Source organism: Monopterus albus, unplaced genomic scaffold (genome assembly GCF_001952655.1).
Source record: "Monopterus albus unplaced genomic scaffold, M_albus_1.0 scaffold62.1, whole genome shotgun sequence".
NCBI lineage: Eukaryota > Metazoa > Chordata > Actinopteri > Synbranchiformes > Synbranchidae > Monopterus > Monopterus albus.
The window spans coordinates 174,936-189,889 of NW_018127942.1; the positions used below are offsets into that span (position 1 = coordinate 174,936).

At 38.6% G+C, this 14,954-nt stretch overlaps 1 protein-coding gene across 9 annotated transcripts in view; it reads left to right on the top strand.

Annotated features, from left to right (window-relative positions):
• Nucleotides 1–6,303: 6,303 nt before the first annotated feature.
• Nucleotides 6,304–14,954, top strand: part of epb41l2 (erythrocyte membrane protein band 4.1 like 2) — a 53,511-nt gene continuing 44,860 nt past the window's right edge. For 3 of the 9 annotated variants that reach the window (XM_020603806.1, XM_020603804.1, XM_020603811.1), the window contains exon 1: nucleotides 6,321–6,460. The gene's annotated coding sequence lies outside the window, so the exon portion shown is untranslated. Of the gene's footprint in view, nucleotides 6,461–14,954 lie in introns of all 9 variants that reach the window. The other 6 variants (XM_020603812.1, XM_020603807.1, XM_020603808.1 and 3 more) reach the window with 4 other exon arrangements.

Here is a 14,954-nt window from a genome sequence, read left to right on the forward strand (position 1 = left end):
CACACACAATCTTACTTAGAGGAGTTCTAATCAGGCTAAGTGAAAATTCCTACTTCTCTTGGGGGTTTAAGGTGATTCCTGCATTTTCACCTAATCATGAGCCCCTAATTTACTGAGGAGCCCTGTTTTAATAACTTTAATATTACAATCAATGTAATGCCTATTGGTTTATATAAATACAAAAAACTATACAAATAAACTGTTTAATCAACACTTACATAAACTAAATTGGGAAACAGTGGGCACAAAGGAGGCATGTGGCTCTGTTTTCCTTAGGGCCTGAGGAGTATTATAGTATAATAAAGCAAAAATTAAATGGTTACAAACAAGTAATTGAAAAAATAAATAAATAAAAACAGAAAACACACAATAGAATAAGACCTGGTGGGAGCCATAGAAGAATTCAGATCAAGTAAAATTCAACTGAAGAAGGCAAATAATGAAGTGCCCAATTACAGTTCATGTGCTTCTGCGGCTTTCCTCAGGTCTTCCTTATTTTATTTTAAAGATTTTTTTGGTGACAATGTTTTTTCAAACCAAAAAATTATCTAATCTAAAAAGGGAGCACAGTACAGATCAGTTGTTATCATAAATCATTAGCATCATAAATGCTTTAATAAACAATAAATATTACCCCAAAGATTAAAAAGAAGGTGAAAGACATTAAACCTATGTACCTTTTAGTTCAATTTCCATGATTTTACTGAGTGTTTGTATACAAGTATACAGAGAATACTGCTGGAAATTGTTGATTTGCCTGTGGCAAGTTATGGAACAGTAGCAAAATTAATTTTACGCTGACAGACAGGAAAATTGTGTCCTTGAGACATTACATTGAGCACAATGACTGTGACAGCAATTGTATTTATTGGCTCTTGTTCACTTTATTGTCATTGTGCAAGCACAACAAAACTGCAACTGTCAACCTCCAACAGTGCATATCAAATAAAACAAGCATAGAATTTAAAACAACATAAGCACAAAAAATTATAACAAAGTGTGATTAATGATAAAAGACAACTAACAAGTTACAAGTTGTGGTGTGAAAGATATGGAATGATAATGGTGGAGTACTGAAAGATTTTGATCAAGATGTCAGATTCAAACTTAGTACAGTTCATAGAAAGTGGGGTCCCTGTTCAAACCAACTGTGACTCCATGTTTTTGCTAAAGCCAGGGTCTGATGGGGTCAAGTCTCAGATCTGGAAGGAGTTCGTGAAGACAACATAAAGGGATCGGCCTCAAAGATGTACTGGTACACCGTCAAATACCTCAGTAGGGTAATGTATATCAGATGGTTCTTCTAAAATCAGGAGTAGAGATGCTGACCACAGGTGTGGATGTTTTTGCAAGTTCCTTGACAGTTTTCCTGAATAATGATGGTTCATAGTAAAGGCTCTGAATGTTGTGATGCTATTGGGGTTAGGGTAAACAGGAGATTATAACATGTGTGCTGCCAAGTGAGTATGCTTCTAAGAACCGGGAAATCACACTACAACCTCGCTGGGAGAGTACAGTAGATATTAAAAGCCCCAGAATCAGGTTTCAGTCTTGGTTGTGAAATTTACCACAGATACTGGAGGACAAGATTGTTTCCACTTGAGACAGGAAATGTTCACATCAAGTTTGTCCAAGATAGATTGTTTCCACTTGAGACAGGAAATGATCACATCAAGTTTGTCTAAGATGCAGTATGTGGACAACAGTCTGGACAACAGGTGGCTGCTGGAAAAATGAGGATAGCTTCTAACTGGAAATATGCTCCAGCTGAAATAAACAGCATTGCATTAACATAGACATTTGAATCGGGAAAAAAATCTATCCACGTTTATGCGCTGGCGATATGCATCTGCTTGTAGAATATAAACAAAACAATCATAGTGATACTGATATCAAACTAAAAGTGATGGAAAGCCAAAGACAGTTTTAAAAGCAACCAATGTCATTAAAATAAGGTTATAACAAAAGGAATTTTAAAAAAAGATAATGCAAGATAATGAATTGCCATCAGTTGATTATAATCACTGTCAATGTATTATTACCCTAAGAGTCAAACAAGTGTCAAACTCCTTATAAAGTAATACTTAGTAATATAATATCCAGCTAGTTTTATATTAACAACATTAATTTTAAAATTCATAAGATTTAAGTTTATAACATAACAAGGATTTTTAAAAAATCATAATCAGCTACAGTGTTTAGTTGATGATAGATATGAAGCTTCTCCTCAGCTGGTATGAAATACACTGTACAAGGTGCACACAAAAGTCCCGACATTTTTCTGGGAAGGCTTCAGAATGACCGTGCGATGTTGTGTAGACAACAGAAGAATGAAAAACAAAACAAACAAGGCCACATACAGCAGTCAACCATAAGGAAGACGGGGCTCTTCTCACACACAAATGAATTCAAAACATCTTTCTCTTTTTGGTTCTTTCTGTCCTCAGTGAGGCTGAAGTTCAGTGTGTCCCTCATGTGTCATGGATCCAGATGAGACTGCTGCTGTCCTCTAGTGGTGCGATGCAGGCTGGCAATGCATGAGATTTAAACTTATAGAAGAAAAATGAAAGAAATTAGGAAAAATAATGGCATTTCTACAGAAATAAATCAATCTTGTCCAAATAAACATAAAGTGTACAGTATATAAATATTCACCATCAAATATCCCTAAGTTGTTTTATAAATATGAATACATTAATGATGACTGAAACCTAGCCTCTGACAGTCTATTTGGTAGTGGTGGAAGAAACACTTAGATCCCTTACTTAAGTAAAAGTAGCAATAAAACTGTGTACAAATACTCTGTTACAAGTAAAAGTCCTGTAAAGTCCAAAACATCCCTATGGCTTTTAATGGCATCACACACACACACACACACACACAAAGAACTTAGGAGGGCATTGTGTAGTCCTACAACCTGGGAATGTGACTAATGGTTGATGATGGAAATGGATGCACATGCGCAGTGACAACTGAAAAACAAGTTTGAGAGTAAACATTGTTTTATCCCATCCCCTTCACTGCCACTGATAAGGTAATGGTGGCACCCATGGGTGCACCCTGCAAAAAACTTCCTCTCTCTATTTCTTGCCCACTTTTCTCTCAATATACTGTGCCCTTATCTTTCTATTGGCATGTCTTTGTATGTATCTGTCCATCAGGTTGCTTCTCTTTTATTAGTTTCTTTTCTTTCTCTGTCTTCTTCATTTCTAGACACCTGATCCTGGAGTTTACAGTTACCACTCACACAAAGAAGTGTGGAGAAGAAGCAAGAGAGCTGGTGGTTGACATTACACAAAGCAAACAGGTATGCTCTGAGAGAGAAGTATTTGTCTTGACATTTTTGTCACACGTAAGAAGATAGAGAGAGCAAGAGGAAGTAGAGTCAAGTCACGGACCTTGCTCTGCTGATTATCAACTGGTTGCCAGGTAAAATACCATTTGATGTGTGTGCATTATGTTGTGTTATTACATGTTTAATGAATACTGAGGAATGTGGTGAAAGTTTCATTGTATTTCCGCTGAACACAATAAACCAGATGTTTTTCTTCCAGCATATGAAACAATCTAGAGATTGTTCTCAAAAGCAAGTTGGCAGCAGTTGTTAGCAGAGCGTTAAAGACAGAAGACACACCTGCCACACCTTTAGATTTAATGATAATCTACTTTTAATAGTCTAAAATGTTGTTTATACTTTTATAATGGTGTACATAGTTGAGTGGTTTTGTTTTGAGTGATGGCTGTGCAATAGCTAGCTGTTCCTCAGATTTGGCTGAATGATAGTTGGTCTAGTGCACAGCGTTTAGCAGTCCAGATGGCTGTATCAGGGTAATTCCCCTCAGAAGGACTTGCTGCTAATCCTCTGGAGAATCTCCACTGGCTTGATCTCATGCTTGCATGGGAAACTAACAGATAGCTTATCGGAGCTCCCTAACTGTAGGACGCTATGTTTCTGAAGCTTGTTAGCCGATCGACACTATGGAACAGTCTGTTGGTTTACAGTGAGAGCTCTGGTAGCCTGAATGATCAGCCCCACACCATGAGCATAAGGGAAAAGTGACCACTGTTCCGTGGGCTAGTCAGTGTACCTCAGTGCGCTCAGTGGTTTCTGTAGGACCAAACAGGAGGTGAGGAGGTGGACAAAGGAGGGAGAGAGTGAGTGAGCAAGACAAGAAAGAGTGAGAGAAAATAGATCAGGTTGGACTGATTAAGTGTAGTGTCAAGACTTAAAGTTGTCCTAGTCTGTGTGTGAGCTATTTCTGCAATATGGGACTTTTGACAATTTGGTACACTTTCCTGACTTTATTGGATGTTTTTGTATATTCCTAGAGATCTAGAAAAGCACGAAGAAGTAGGCAATAGCAGAAACCTACTGTATATTTGTTAGACTTCAGTCTTCACTGTGGTCTTACTGGTGGTGATCTCATTGTAAAATCTAATGCAATCAGTTGCAATCTGATGGTGAAATGATCTATCACAGAACCAAGAGAAACTTTCATGCTCCACCTCCTCTCTCAAAGATAAGCTTGCGTGTATATTTAAAGTGAAATAAGCAGCATAAAATTTCCCATTTATGGAGCAGATTCTTCCTTAAACAACCTGTGTTGTTTTTACTATGATCCAATGAAGGTCAGGTTTTTCTGGGTACATCCTCTTCAGTAGGCTGCAATTCAATTTAAGGGCTGGTGAGCCGAAAGGGTTGAAGGCTTCAGGCGCAGAAGGACCTGACTTTCCTTCACTTAGCCCTGTATTATTCAAGTAATTAAATGCTCCAGTGTGGGTGTGTTTCCCTTCTCTCTGCTAACACATGGATATTATGTCAACAAAATTAGACTGATATGAAACTGTTTGCTGTCATGCCAGAGAGAAGATCTGTTGTATGTTGTCTTATCCTCAAGACTATTCTGGATGCTCATGGTCATGGGTGAAAATGAAGCAGCTGTATAGCTTTAACTGATGAGCAGACTGGATGAAATCTATCAGTCCTTCAATTGTTTTTACATTTAGTATTACTCATTATCATCTTAATACTATAATTATGAAATTATATACACTGTTGTAAGAGATAAAATAATACATGTTGATATGATATGAAAAAAGTTCCAGTGTTCAAAGCTACAAAAGCTACCAATGGTTGTCCTCTGTCCCCAAGGAGAAAGAAACAACACAGGAGAAAAAGCAAGAACAGAGAGAGATAAAGAGAGAGGGGTAAAGAAAGAGCGAGGGGGAGAACAAAGTGGTGAGGGAGGCAGAAATTTAGGAGGGGCTTGGCCAAGCTATAGAGCGCAGTCTGATCTTCTGTCCATTCCTCTGTGTTTGTGTGTTCATGCTCTTCTGGCCTGCTGTGGTCTGCTCCTCTGATGAATCCATGCCACTCTGCTAATGGTGAGTCCACTGAAACTAGTTATTTCATTTATGTGCTTGGAACCTGTCTGTTAACTATCAAAATGTCACAATTTAATTTAATATCAATATTTCAGTCATTAAACTTTCCCCTATGTCATTATTTTACTATCAGTGTTGATATTATGCAGTTGTTTCTCTTGTCAAATCTTACTCTTACACTATAAACCAGTTACTTCAGCTTCTGTAATCTTGGTGTGGGTATATACTGTATGTAGAAGTGTGTGTGGGTGTATGTGGTGGCAGTAGCCCTGCCCTATGCTATGCATTAGCCAGTATGTCCTTTGAATGTGTCTGTGTTTGAGCTTGAGATAGAATGAGTTCAGAAGAGAAATAATAGTAGCTGAATGTGGAAGAAGTAAAGGTGCTAATCCTTTTTACTGTGTATTCAACTCCTGGTTCCTATGTTGCTGGTAGCCATTGCATTATGTATATATATATCATTAGCGGCTCTAATATTAGTTTTATTAGAGGAATTTACGTTTCTGGACTGGCTAAGAGAATAGAAAAGTTACTAAGTAGGCTACATGAAACAAAGCAAAACAAAAAACTGGCGAGATGCTGTATAAAGAAAATAGAAACAGGGCATTTAGAGTAAAGTCTAAGGGATGTTTTTCTCGAGGAAATATATAGCATCTCATAAACCTGGATTAAAAATGTGATAAGAAAGTAAAACACCGCCTCAACATGTTGCAGTGACTCACCCTGTCCTCTAGAGGGAGTTACCTCGCCACACTAGCACTGCCACCTCTCCATCGAACGTCCCTTCAGCACGGCTGGACAACTCGGACGACCAATCACATTTCAAGATTTCATACATTAATCTCTCTCAACCAATGACAGGCAGCGAAAAGATGTTGCTCACTGTATGGGGCGGGTTTTGAGGATGATAGACACGTCGGCTCTGATCCCCTGGCCAGATTTTCGGTGTGGACTGTATTCGAGCATTTCGAAGACAGAGATACAGAGGCATACCGTAGGTTAATTTAGGAGGAGAACAGAGTGAGAGGCTGCGTCTTGAAAGGTTCCCCACACGGATCATTGGAAACTATAACAGGTAACGTTTAATTTGAGCTCTCCTGAAATCACGTGATTTATACATCAGCGACGGCGGCTAAGTAATGCTTTTCGGATATTTTGCGTATAATGTAACCATTGGACTTGGTTGCGTTAGTTAAACATATAGGTACTCAACTTGTCCTAACAACCACAGTAACTAGAGTCAACATTAGGTTTTTGAAACGACCGTGCAAACACCACGCTTTCTACTGAAATCCGCTATTCAGAGTTGCAGTCACACCTTCGATGCTGGACGCTTCATGGCGCCTATCTTCATCAGTATTATCCCCGTTATCATCACCTAAACTACCTTCATGTCCTTTTGTATGTCGCTGGGATGTTGCTAGCATCACATATTTCGTGGTCACAGTTAGCTTAAGTGAAACAAACGTAACGCACGTGTTTAAAAGTAATTTCCCAATGAATAAGCTAGAACCCGATACTTTACTGGTGGAGGTTCCTGGTGTAGGTGGGTTCTACCGTTACGTTAACGGTGAGTTGACCGTTGGTGGTCGGTTCTAACCATGCTAACGTAACTGCCGCGTTTACGGGCTGAAAACATCCCTCTCCGTTTTAGTGGGGCGGTTCGTGTTGGCTGCTTCCTATCGCTGAGTTTACGAGTAATAACGTTAGATGGTTGTTTGAAATCTGTTGAGGACAACAACATTTCATTCTGTTCTTTTAGCGATGTTATTCGTGCGTCCATTCCCTTGTGTACCGGGACAGTGCTTCGGGTTTCGTCCCATGGTGCAGTTAACACTCAGTGGTACAATAAAACATGTGATATAGTATCTAACTTTAGACTAACTGGAATTAACTCATTAAATGATAACACAGTTGCATTAGCCGTTAGTCTACAGTTTAACGTCTTGATGATATTAAGAAGTCTACAGTTTAACGTCTTGATGATATAAAGAAGTACAGTAGGATGTCGCCTATATTAACTTATCTGAGCCAAAACTGCTTTGAATCTGAACGTCATCTAGAAAAGATAAGCTCAATTTGATATGAAGCAGAAAATGAAGAACACAAAGTTTTCAGGTTGTAATGAGCAAATGTTAAGAACTTTTATTTCATAAGTGGCTCAAATGATCAGTTGAACTAGAGTAACTACCCTCAATATTTTATGGATAATGATACACCGGTTCGTCATTGATTTTACCATAGTTAGAGTATGGCGTTGAAAACTGGGGAAATACATACAAAAGCTCACTTCAACCATTGTATATATTACAAAAAAGAGCGATAAGAATTGTGCATAAGATGGAGTATAGGGATCACACCAATGTAGCTTTCATACAGTCTAAATTGTTAAAATTTTTTGATTTAGTGGGATATAAGACTGCTGTGTTTATGTATAAAGCCAGGAACAATTTATTACCTGGGGGAATTCAAAAACTATTTAATGAAAGGGAAGGGGGATACAATTTAAGGGGTCAGTTAAATTTAAAAATTCATGCTATACGTACAACCAAAAAAAGATTCTGTATTTCCATAAGTGGGGTAAAACTATGGAATAATTTGTGTAGACATAAAAAATAGTAATAGAATTGACGAGTTTAAACATAAATATAAAGGTATGTGTCAATCAAGATATATGCAAGAACAGGCTCAATGATTAATTAGATGGAACATTGTGGGTGTGGTGTATGAATGTTAATACTCTGTAATAATTCTTTAGTATATTACTTGTGTGGTGTAGAAGATAATTATTTATGTAGAGATACTGCTTGCAAACCAATGATGGTAAGATGATGTTATGGGGTAGGACTGGATAAGTCTGACTTCTTCCTACTCCGTTCAAGCATGTACTAGGTATAAGCAAACTGATATTGGATTAGCATTTGTTGGATATGTGTAAAATTATGTGTGTTGATATATCAACTGTCTTTACATGCTTGAAAGAATAAATAAATCAATCAAAAAAACTATTTAATTTTATCATGAAAGTAAAACATGATGTTCAACATACCACACATGGCACGTTTCTGTTGTAAATGGCTGATTTAAAAGTTAAGGTTAAATCCACTGCCTCCCAGTTTGTTTACATGTCTTATGTTCTTATTTTTCTGCTAACTTATCTGCATCTGCAGCACACAATATACATGTGTAAGCATTTCCTAGACAAAGTCCTGTAAGTCACATTATGACAGATGGCAGGTGCCTATTGCAGTTCACTGTCTGAAATATGCTGCAGCATCACCATGACAGACTGACACAGATGGACTACTGTTACAATGCCTAGCTGTGCATTTGTGCTGCTAACAATCACCCTTAAATCTGGGTCTTAAATATATTGTGTGTGGCCAACTAGTCTTCACTTTAGCTCAGCTTTTGTTGCCTGTTTTTATTTCTCTGAGGGAAAGGAAAGTAGGTTAGTAGTGGAGGACATCAGGGCTGGGCAGTGTGGTGGAGTACAGTGTGTGTGGGACGTCAGAACTAGCTAGTTTATGCTTAATTGTGTACTATTACATGCATTGTATTGTTTCTCATGTATGATGATACACAGTTTTTGTTGTCTGTTGAGAGTAACTGCTGGATATGAAGGATGGGACTCTAAACTTTCTGCATAAAAGCTAATCTGACTAGTGGTGCTACCACATAACCTTCTTCAACAGCACAGATTATGAACCCACAAATGATCAGTGTTGATTCAGCACTTTGTTATACATTTTCAGTGTCAATCGAACATTAAACACCTGACAAGAGTATTATTTTCTGCAGGGTAGTTTATTGTATTGTGTTACAGTTTTTTTACAGTCAAGAATAAGAACTTCACTTTAATATATGCGTTCATGATATGTAGCCACATAGAATAAAAATATGCATTGAAACATTTCTTACAACTATGACATCAACTTAATGTAAGCAGAAAGAATTCTTGATTTGGAAAGCTATAAGGGTAAGCCAAGAGTGAGCATGTCTGTCACATGGGTATGTTTTTCCTGTTTGTGTGTGTGTGTGTGTAGTTTATCTATAATCATCAGTGCCACATCCATTGTTAGCCTCTCAGGATGTGTAGAACAGTGGTGGCTCTGTCAAACCCACTAATGAGAAGCCTTAATTGGTTATTCTGGTGGGAGAATCTGCCCGTTAAAGGTAGCTGGAACTAACTGCCTGGGCTAACTGAGTGTGTGCCTTCTTTTTCCTCCTAATATTGCTGTGTCAGGCAAAAATCTTGCATTTCCTGTCATTTTGTTTCTGTGTGTTCTCTGAAATGATGTTTTTGAATGTGTTTTCAGAGGTCTGGCTCACAACCTCGGTGTGTGAGTACTGTAAATTAAAATTAAAAAGAAGTAGTGACAAAAAAGACTAAGCTGTACCAGTAATACTTTGGATCTGAGTACAGGTGCAATATTAAGAGCAGGTCTTCTATGGGTGCACTGTGATAAGAAGTGATTTGTCTAACTGAAATATTAAGAATGGATAAAGCTTCTTTGAGTTTCATCTTTAATATTTTATAACTGATTTCTGATGTGTTGTCGGTTCGAGGAAAGTGCTACATGCACGTTCACATTTACATACTGCGGGTACTGTATTTTTTCTCATTTCTGACCTTGTGAGGGGTAGAAAGGTAAGTTAGGATGTCACATGAAGGCAAAAATAGGAAAGCGGGATAGTGGAAATAGAGTGACCAAGGGTAAAAGGGAAGGAAGACAGAAATGAACAGAGAGGACGTGAGCAAGAGGAAACAAGAAGAAAAAGAGACTGAGTGAGAACGACAGAGAGAGTGAGAGATATTGCTTAATCATTCGGAAAGGCTATGGGAACATCTCTGTGTGTGTGTGTGTGTTTTCACCCTGACCCTGTGGGTGCAACAGGATCAAAACCCATCAGACACACCTAGATAGTCCTACTGTCCCACATCGGTCTGTGCGGTGACCACGCTTTGATAAAAGTGGAGCGTGCAGAAAAAGTCCTATCCTGCAAATCACAAAGTCACAAATCCACGTGGCTACTTTTTATTTAGTTTTTTTGCCCCGTTGCAGCCAGTAACAGCAAAGCACAGTTCATATCTCTGATCTTAGCCATTGTGGTGACACTGGGGCAGTCACAACAATTACTAAGGTGGACATATTCTACAGTGTAGCAGTCAGCCGTGACTGGTGAGCATTAGCCTCTGCTTTCAGGCTCTCCAGTGGGCACACCGTGATAGAGAAGTTCAGAGAGGCATTGATGTAAAGAAACTGGAATGCGATGTTCAGCTTATTATATTCTCTCCACAGAGAGAGCAAGGGTAGGAGGAGAACAGGGTGAGAGGGTGAGGTGAGGAGAATGAAAGCAGGATAGAGATGTAAAGGATGTGTGTGAAGAAGGGGGCACAAATAGAAAGGCTCAGCTAAATACTGACAAATGTAAATGAGAAAATGTGAATCTAGATTGGTAAAAATTTTAGTTTAATAGTCATCAGTAAGAACAGGGTGTTCTTAATTGTGTTGAAGCATTAAGCTTATCAGAGGTATAGTTTGAATTGGAATTGTACAGATTAGTCATATTCTTTTGTTGAATTGGAGGGTCAGTAGGAGCAGAATAGAAAGTCTTTGTGTTGAACTGTAACATTATGCACCAGAGAGGGAGAAAGAGGGGACAAAGTGTTTTCCCTAGCAAGTGTCCAGCTCTGAAAGGAACGATAGAATAAAAACCAGGGATAGAGCGTGGGCCTGTGGCTTTGGCAGAGGGCCAGACATAGTTAAAAACAGATTAATCAGTAAAGGGTCACATTCTCACAGAGAGGGTGAGCAGAGGAGGGCAGGACGGGCAGAGCCTTCATCTTTTCAAGGCATCCTAGGGCCCAACACAAGGAAATGTTGGCACAGGTTTATCTCAGCAAAAGAAATGGATAATATTGTGGTTTATATCCTGATATCGGTTCCAGACATTCTTTAGCTCATTTAAATTTGGTATATTGAAGAAACTTTTCTCAGTGACCACATCAATCAGTGCCTTAATAGTAAGGCGGAATCAGTCATTTTCATAACCATATAACAGATCCCTTTGTCTATAAGTTCAGTTAGATATATACATAAAAAAATAAATATTTCTTGTCAGCTTGACATAATTAAGAATGTAGGTATTTTACAGTGTTGTTCACAAATATCACAGTTAAATTCTTTGACATCATTAAACATTCACAAGCAATAACAATTTTTTATTAGCCATTCATTTTTTAACCGGTTAATTGAAGGATTAAGTCACTCACCATTTAATTAATTTAACCATTCAGTCATGTAATTCATTCATCATTCAGTCTGTCAAAAAGGTGAGAAAGGCTTGTGAACAAGATGAGAGGAATCACAGGGATGAGGGGTGGGTATACCAGGGCAGAGCGATAAAGATGAAGGGATGAGAGGAGGAAAAGGAAATGAGAGGAGAGGAGTGTCTGGGGCACGAAGGTCAAGAGGGAGTGTAGTTGCTTTTCAGAATCTCTGAACTTTGCATGGCATTTTGAAAAGTGTGTAAAGAAACCAGTGAACTGTGTGTATATGGGTGGGGGCGACTGAGAGACAGTAAGCAGGGTCAAAAAAGAAGGAAGTTGAAAAAAGAAAAAACTTTTATTGAATGCATTAATAAACACTAATAGCACCAGATTTACCAGTAGCATTGCGTTGTTGGCAGAAAGCAAATTTTCTGCCCTATATTTCAAACACAGAACAATTTCAGCAGTTTCACTGTCACAGCCCAAGAACAGATAAATTGACTTACCTGATTGTAATTGTAAATAAAGTGCAAACATTGATAGATGTTCATAAGACAACATACTGCTGTATTCCATGAATAAGATGCTTTCGGAGCCTAATGGGAGAATTTTTCCTTAAATCAAAGGTACTTAAGTTTTTTACAATAAGGCGTGGTACTAGGAGCTGCCCATAATGCTGACAGAAAATGCCAGGAACACATTCTAGACTTTCACAAAGACTGAATAAAGAAACCCTTTATTAGAAAACCTATTAAGTTACAGAAGTTAGCCAAACAAAGGCTAGTGAGTAGAGGAGTCTTCAGCTCTTTGTGTACCTGGCTGGCCTGCCACTATATAACCGTACAGTAAACATCTAAGAACACAGATGTTCAGAGAGAGAGACAGAAGAACATGATTTCCCCTATTAATTTCCTGTTTTCATGTTGATAGGTTTCTAATGGCAGAGAGACAGATACTGAAATGTGAGTGGTTACATATCAGAACTGAAAAGATGGGAGGTTAAGCAGTGAAAAAAAGGAGTAGGGTTTGCCCCATTGCCACACTTCCTGTTTCCTGGTTAGAGGTCAGAGGTCACAGGTTTGGGATTAACTGATACTAGACGCCTAAATAATCTGTTTGGTCATGTTGTTGACCTGCCAGAAAAGAACTGGTTTTCCCATAATGATTGTGCCCAGACTGCAGAGACAACCTGGCAGCCCAGTGATTGAGAAAGCAGGATAATTTTCTAAAAATGGCAGCTGTGAGCTGGTGTTTTGACGTTAGCACACCTCTGTTTCCTTTTTTTGGTGTGTAAAGATTAGAACACTGTTGACTTTAGGCCAGAAAATGGGGACTTTGGTTTTATATTTACGGTTACTTATTGAGAAATACCATGTTCTGACAGTTTCTTGATGCTTTCAGTCAGATCTAATCAATACTTGATGATCCATACATCTACTTTCTTTTCTGCGTTGGAGGAGTAGGCTATTTTTTGCTCAGCGGCATCAAACGTGCCACACAAAGTGGCTGTAATAATGAGCCCAGATGCACATGAAGTCATTTGTTTTGCCAAAGCACCTGTTGTCACCACCCTCTATGGGATGTACATTGCCATAGTAACACCACACCTACTGCTACACAGTAGAGTCTCCGTTGAGCTTTGTGGTTTCACTACAGGTTTCACTCTCTTTTCTTTGGCTCTTTCACTCCTCCCAACTAATGCCTGCTTTCTTCCTCTCTTCCTTTCTGTCTTTTTCAGTCCCTCTCACACAGGCAGTAAACTGTATCTCCCCTCCTCATGTGTGACCCACCCATACTTTCACTCTTTGTCTCTCTTTCTCTCTCTCTCTCTCTCTCTCTCACACACACACACACACACACACACACACACACACTCTTACATGTTCACACAAACAGGGCACTTGCGCCTGACTGCTTTAATCGCTGAATAGGGGAGTTTAGCAGTTAACAATAGTTATGATCTGACCCATTATTCTCACACACTGAGTGAGAGTGAGTTAACACTGAAAGGCTGTATTGTAATGAGTATTATTTATGTTTATTGTTTGTTGATAAGGGAAAATGGCTTTACTATGATGTGTAATTTACATATCTTGCCAATAAAGCAGATTGCAATAACGGTGGAAAAAAGAAAAGACGTGAGAATAATAAATATACCATTGTCAGTACTATGTGTTAAAAACAAATGAACTGAATGTGAAAAATACAAGCATAAATAAATTCACAGGGTCTGGTTATTAAAATGAGCACATTTGTTGCATTTATCAATTTAAAATGGTTGCAGTTTGAATATCTTTTGCTTAACAAAATGAGTCATTTCAAAATGTCACCTTGGACTCTAAAAACTTTGGGTAATTGTCTCTATTTTATTACATTTAGTAGATGTTCAGCCAAAATATAGTCAACAGATTAAGAGTTAAATAACAATTTAAACTAAAATAGCTGTTTTTAGAGTTTTAAAACAATATAAAAGCACCATATATCTCATCAAATGTGAAGTGCTAGTAGAGTTGAATCGGGCAGGTCCTGCAGTCCCTGAAGTTGCACAGAGCTGAATGGAGGGCCCCGGTGTTGCTGAAGCAGCAGACAATAGCAGTTATGAGCTGACAGTAATAACACAGTAAAAGAAATAATAACATAGCACTGGCCATTTAAGCATCACTTCTGAGCTGACCTTTCATTTGGTAGGCTCAAAGTGAAGGCAGCAAAAAGACACTAGGGAGCATTTGTGTTGATGCATGCGTGGTGTCAGGGTAGTGATGGGTTGATATCAGGTGGAGAAGAGATGTAGAGGTGGAGAGAATGAATGGATAGACAGGCAAGCAGACACACAAACATAAATAGAGATTATCCTTTTTGTAATCCTCATTTCGGGGGTCAGTGCAGTGCAAAGAGATGGGCATGTTCAGAATTTTCACACCAGCAGTCTCTCCGTGTGTGTGTGAACTGTGTCTCACCCAGACCCATAGTTGATGTGTTTGTCGCTAATTCTGTGAGTAGGTACTTACATAAAATTCGGAATCTGTTCATGTGTGTGTTTGGTATATATGTGTGCGTATGTGTGACAGATGGGCAGATTGTACAAGAGAACAGCACAGATTAGGATTCTGAAGTCTGTGTGTGGTTATTTCAAAACCCAACAGGGGCTCAGTAACTGTCAGAGTGTGGTGGAATGGGAGATGAGAAGATGTTAGCTTGTCCCATCAGTGTCAACATATGACATGTCTTAGTGCAGTCTGCAGGAATGGATTATTCATTCATTCATTTTCTACTGCTTAGTCCCTGAACGGGGGCA